We start from the raw sequence: 6,494 nt of genomic DNA on the forward strand, positions 1-6,494 counted from the left end.
TTAAAATGCTGCCATAGGTAATGGATTTGTAGCCTAGGCTTTATATAGTCTGGCAGAGATTTGAACTATTCATTTAGTTGAGGACCCAGCTCATAAACCAAGTTCTTTAATTTTGTTTTTCTGTTTTTCTATTAGTCTGTTGGCTGAACCTCACAGTTTCAAACTTTCTCTGAGTCTTTTTCTATTTCTTACTTTATATGTCTCCAAGAGCAAAGAATCCTCCACAAGCAGAACTCTCCAACAATTAGCATTTATTAAAAAATCCCTACCTGGAAGTGTTGTGCGGAAACTGGCGCTGAGATTTACATGGGCAAGGGCTGTATGAGTAAGAGATTTTGTTTGGTTTACAAAAACTACGTAAACGTCTGAGAAATATTACAGTAGCTGCCAGCGAACTGGAGAAGCACTTTGTCGTTGTGCCGTAGCCCATGTTGTACGAAGTCCAAACGTTGCGGAATAAGGAGTCTACTGCCGTCTGGGAGATAGAGACTGAGTGGAACCCATCACTATTACCTTGGCTGTTTGCGGTCGCCCGTCTGCCATATCCCTCTCCCCACAAGCAGATGGTAGCATCACTTGTCTGCCAAGTTTACACTGACGAGACTGTGTATGTGTGACACAAGTATCCGCTGGTGCATATGTGTGTGTGTGTGTGTAACCGCATATAAAATTGTACGTGGCAATAACACGGTTGAGTTCATTCCCATCCGTCGCAAAAGGCTACTTAAAAATTCCCCCTTATCTTCCACAACAGAGGGTGCATGGCATGTTTTTGTGTCTATTACAGATTGGGTCTCAGAGGAAGAGAGTGATCGGTCTTGACTGGATATATGTCAGAAACTATGTAATATGGTAAACTTACTGCGCTGCAAAACGAGACGGCAAGTGAACAGCAAGCAATTGAATGCAGTCAAAGCAAGTCCGCAGACCACATTGCATGTCAGCGTGACCTGCAGATGGAGGCTTCAATCTCTCATCCTTGCCATAATTTACACATATCACCCAACAGCGGGCTGAATCAGGCCTTTCCAGTGGGGAGCTGTGTGCCTGTTAAATCGCCCAATTATAGTCGGAGAAATAACAGCGGATAGCCATACCAGAGACAGTGGAGAGACAAATGGCTACCATGAAGACACATGAACCAGCCCAATGATAAATTAAACCATGCGTGGCCACCACCACTCATATTAGCCCATATGGATGTAATTAATGACAATATTGCTGTCAGTTACTAAAGAGGAAAACATACCGTTGGAGTTAGGGCAGATTTCCTTGGTATTGAGGGTGCAAGCCCACTTGGCCTCCGTAAAGTCCAACAGGTATTAAAAGGATGCGGCACACAGTAGTTTGTAAGCAATTTTTCTTCATTAGTTTTGGAAGAAAAAATCTGTCTGAGGGTTAGATAAGAAAATTGATACTTCACATGTATCTATCAAACATAAGACCTTTTTTAGAAACATCATGGCTTGATTATTTTTCTAAATGATCTTGCACCTCGTAATCTGTACTTCTCTACACATTTTGGGCAGGTGGAAAGTTTATGGAATGTCAGACGAGCTGAATCAATGTGAATGCACAAAGCTTTGGAAACAAATCTTTGGCCATTTTGGGAAATGTTCTTGTTCCCTCGCTTCTGGAGAGTTAGACGAGCGTGACCTCGCCCTGTCCTAAGCTAACCGAATACACCTGCCAGCACTTTTGAAGCTCTATGGCTAATTCACTTTCTTTCCAAGTGCTATTTAAGAAGATTGATACCCCTGCTATATTTTATGAACTAAATATGAAGCTACAGCTAGCAGGTTGCTTAATTTTCCGTATGCACAGGAAATAGTTGCTTCCTGTCCAAAACTAACATCATCTATCTGTGAGTCCTCCAAATCTAAAGCATTTAACAAACTCTCAAGCTTGTTTGCCATCTGCACAAAAATAAAATGTCTTGAATGTACCGATGGAGACTAGGTGGGCAATTGTTTTGTGTCTCTATGCTAAGCTAAACTAACCATATGTTGTTTCATATTGTCTGAAAAGTAAGCAGCTATAGATGTCGTCATACAAATGCAGGGACAGAAAAAAAAAATAAATACATGATTTCTTCATGTTATGTGGAAACAATGGTCAAGCAAAGCATTTGAGTGAATGTATCCAGTTACATCTTTCCACTGAAGCTGCGGTATGCGGATAATCAAAATCCAGAGAGGACAATGTTCGCACACCATCAACTCTATAAATGTGCAGGAATGTGAATCCTATTGTTCCCGGTCGTCATGATGCTGTATTCCTTTGACAGCCCTGGAGTCTAATACCGTTTACCAGCCCTGGATGGTGATATCCAGTGTAGAAGCAGATGAAGCATCTCACTGTGCCTGTGGAACAAAGTAACATGTTATAGCTTGTTTGTATTAATAAGCCCATGTAAAGCCTCATCTTTACAACCCCAAACCTCCCACATTTACACATACTCCAAGTCTCCTCTGCATCTCTCTCAGGGTATAAAATATCCGTCTGTGGTTGCCATTAACATTCACCCAGGAAGCTCAATCAGTAGCCAATTCTGGTTTTCCCTCCTTTTTGTAATTAGGCCCCAGGCCTTGTGTGGGGTAAGCCCATACATTCTGGCTGAGAAGACGCTCTGAGAGGGGATTTGCGGTTTGGGAAGCCTGGGCTGGAGAGAACAACTGTCTTTTTGAGCCAGCAACTTGCCCCTTTTTGATTTGACACATGCGCTACGCAGCGACAGAGTCTCCAGACAGGATGCAGCCTCGACATGTGCACGGGTCGAGGTCTCTGCCAGAAGGCCTAGAGAAGAAAAGCTGGAGCAACAACCAGAAAGGCCTGTGGAGGCCGCAGAATATCCTCTGGAAGAAGATCGCAGCAGGCTGGAGCCTCCTGGTCAAGGGGCTTTAGAGTACAAGCACCGCCTGAAGGCAATAGTTTTAATTCCACGGGCAAAAGCTTTTCATAATGCAAAAACTACCACATAGTCTCACACACTCTCATGTGTACACAAACTCAAGCTGACACAAAGGCATGCCTGCACATTTTCTGAACATTTTATAATCACACTTCCATAACCACATATTCTCTCCCCCTCTGTCTTGCTCTCTCTCGCACACACGCACACAATCTTTGATCAGGGATGTTCCCTTGCTTTGAGAGGAAATAATTTCCCAGCATCAGTGCCCTTGGAGAAAAAAATAAGATTGTGTCCATGCTGGTGCAATTGTGTAGGGGGGAAAATAAGACAGGATAGACAAGGAAGTATTGTGCAATGACCAGAAACAAAAAGCATCCCGTTTGCCAGGTGACCCCTGTGCTTCTCAGTGCTTGCATTTCATCATCCAATGAAAATCTCCCGCCCTTTCCACTTTAACATCCCACCTCCTTATCAGCGTTTAGGTGCTTTGAATGGATGAATAAAATGTGGTCAACTCCAGCACTGCAGCCAAGACAAAAGCCCCTACCGTGATGAATGCATGCCTGTCAAACATTATTTTCCACAAAATGTATTCTGTCATGAAAACCATGTTAATGTGACAGGACAAGCCAAGCAAGCCTATGCAAATACACCAATATAACGAATGTGCATTCATTGCGCCGTACATGTGTTAATATTCAAAGCTAATTGGAATGGATCAAAAGCTTGGAAGAGCTCAGACTCACAGATTATTGGTGGTATTTGCAAGTTCTGGATGGCCAGTGGCGTGGCTAATGAAGCAGTTACGGATCTCTTCACAGCACTTCTATACGTCAGGTGTTGTTTGACTGATCCGATCCAACTCTGTGATTCTCCTTGGATCTCCGTTCCCAGAAAAGAGGGAGTTGGTCAGGCCGTCTCCGCTCTTAGCCAAAACACAATTTCATCAGCAGCAGGCTAGTTTGTGCCACTGGACAGGACAGGATTTAGCACTGCATGCCTCATCCATCTTTAGCACTCCCAGCATCTACCATCTAAAGCAGACAGAGATGAATGAGCTATCTGGAGTCCAGCTCTTCTTTTCCATTCACTCCCTCACCTTTGGAAACTTACGCAGCTGTGGTCCGCAGCATCACGGCGCAACTTGCTCCTTCTTCTGTCTTGCAACTCTTCCCATTTCTTTGAACACACACCAAAGCATCTCTTCTTCTGCTTTTACGCTGAATTCATTCTACCACAGCCCATTTCACTTGCTTTTCCACAATCTTGGACCCTTGTCAGCTTTAAATAACAAGCCTGAGGCTGCAAAGTCTGTACACTGGCGGCTCTGTATCATACTTTGAGCCTCGGATCTTCCTCTTCATGTGCCCTTGTTCTCTAAAAGGTCCTATTGCAAAAGCCTCATTGACTTGGATGAGAGAGCTTATTTCTGGAAAGAACTGGGAGAAACCATGAGGTTTCTGTCTGAACAGCTGATTATCTGAGCACTGAGAGGGGTCGGGGACAAAAGTGTTTCGATCCATCAATATACAGTACCAGCTCGGACATTCCCATTCAAATGAATTGGAAAGAGTGTCCAAAGTTTTGACTTGTACTGCATGTTTAGACATTTCATCAGAAAAGTGAAAGCCTTGACCTGCTGGTGGTGACGCAGGAATAGTCAGAGTGCTTCATCCTCTGGGCACCATGAGACGTGGTCTCAACTGCAAGATGAGCATTAAGAGGCAAGTTACTTTCCTTGGGGACTATGAATGTCAAAATTTAATAATTGGTGAAATATTTCTGTCTGGACCAAAGTGGTGGATCGACAGACCAGCATTGCCATCCACAGAGCGTGAAATAAGCACTGCCGCTTTCCAGGAGCACCTACTCATGTGTGCAAATCATTCTTATTTGACAGTCGTGCGGTTTAACAGGAAACTTTGCTTATTGTAGAAGCCAAGAGAAAAACTTGCCTCTTGGTTTAACATGTGTCTGGATGGTGGCGATATCCAGTCCAAAAAAAAAAAAAAAAAAACAAAAACCAAAATTATTAAACTATGATTGACTTTTTTGATATATATATATATATATATATATATATATATATTAATGAAACATTACAATAAAAATAAACTTTGTGAAAAGAATGGAGAGATGAAAATAGAAAATAACAGCAAGAAACGACTGGTTCATTCTGGCCTTGGACAGCTTTATTGTACTTTGAGCACTGCTATTGTTTTCGCTTTAGATGAACAGGCTGATCATGCACAGCTCTATCCCATGTGTAAGCTTACTCAACTAACCTGGCCCCTGTCGATCAGCCGAGGACAGAGGAACTCTCCTAGCGAATCCAGGATTATGAGCAGTGCTAATAGCAACAGCCCTACACACACTGAAATGAGTCAACAGCTAAGTTCTCTAATCACCAGGCCTCGCCATCTTTCAGTCTTGCTCTGCCGTCTATGTTTGGAAAACACAAGTCAAAGATTTATCAGATCCATAACTAATAAATAGTGTGCAACACCCTTTTCTTGTCTTGTTCAACAAATCAGAGCTGCAGAGGGGCAAGACAATGCATTACATATAGGCTGTTTACTACATGACAGTTGTAAACCCCCCCCCGCAACCCACCACCGCGCATGCCGTTAGTCAGTGCTGCTCCCAGTTTACGCTTTTACCCAAATAAATTAGTTCTTCATCCTTACTACAGATGGCACTATTGCCTCAGTAGAGTTGGCACTGGCAAGCAAAACCTCATAATGACCCACCGACAGAGAGACAACCTTTATTCTCCCCTAATAAGTTCATGAGTGAGCTTTGCAAGAACACCAACATTTACATGGGAGCTGCAACACAAAAATCACCCTGCTTCAAATCAGACAGTTTTCACCATGAAACTCTTCCAAGTTAAATTTCTTATTTTGCCTCAGCCCTTTTCCTGTAAAAATAACTCGTCAGTTTATGCTCAAACATCTCCTGGTTCTCATTGGTTCCACCAGATTGGTGGGCTAAATCAAATGCAGACATATTCATCTGCTGACCAAGGCCAGAGTCTTAAAAACTTGAGAAAACAGCTTTCCACACTCTGGGCTTTGAGCTGGTGACCTCTCAATTTTGAAGCTGTCCAAAAAAGACCATAAACTCAACGCTCAAGTTTTCCATCAGCCAAAGAGTGAAATTATGAGACAATTGCCATGACTTAATAAACAAAAGAAATGGAAGTAACAGCTGACCCCGCATGGTTGAAACACAACTTAAGATGATTTGGATGGATTCATATTCAACAATTACATGATGTAATGAGCCGATCGGCCCGCTCCAACAGCAGAGGAAACCAGGACTGCCTGTCACGCTGCTGAAATGTCTTTCTTCTCCCATAAATTCATGAATAGAATTTTTTACTTTACAACTTGTGGCACGTTAATTACTGGCGGCATTCTCTGAGGCTGTTCAAACTGAAATGACAGAGGTGTTCTTCGGTGCACTGACGTTAGTTCAGCTGCTGTCCGGGGTAATTGAAAGGCAGGATTTCCCAGCTGGAATCACTGGGAACGGAGAGGCCCCAGTTGTTGCCGCTGCTGCCTCCATAATGACGAAT

Source organism: Echeneis naucrates, chromosome 6 (assembly GCF_900963305.1).
Source record: "Echeneis naucrates chromosome 6, fEcheNa1.1, whole genome shotgun sequence".
Taxonomy (NCBI): Eukaryota; Metazoa; Chordata; class Actinopteri; order Carangiformes; family Echeneidae; genus Echeneis; species Echeneis naucrates.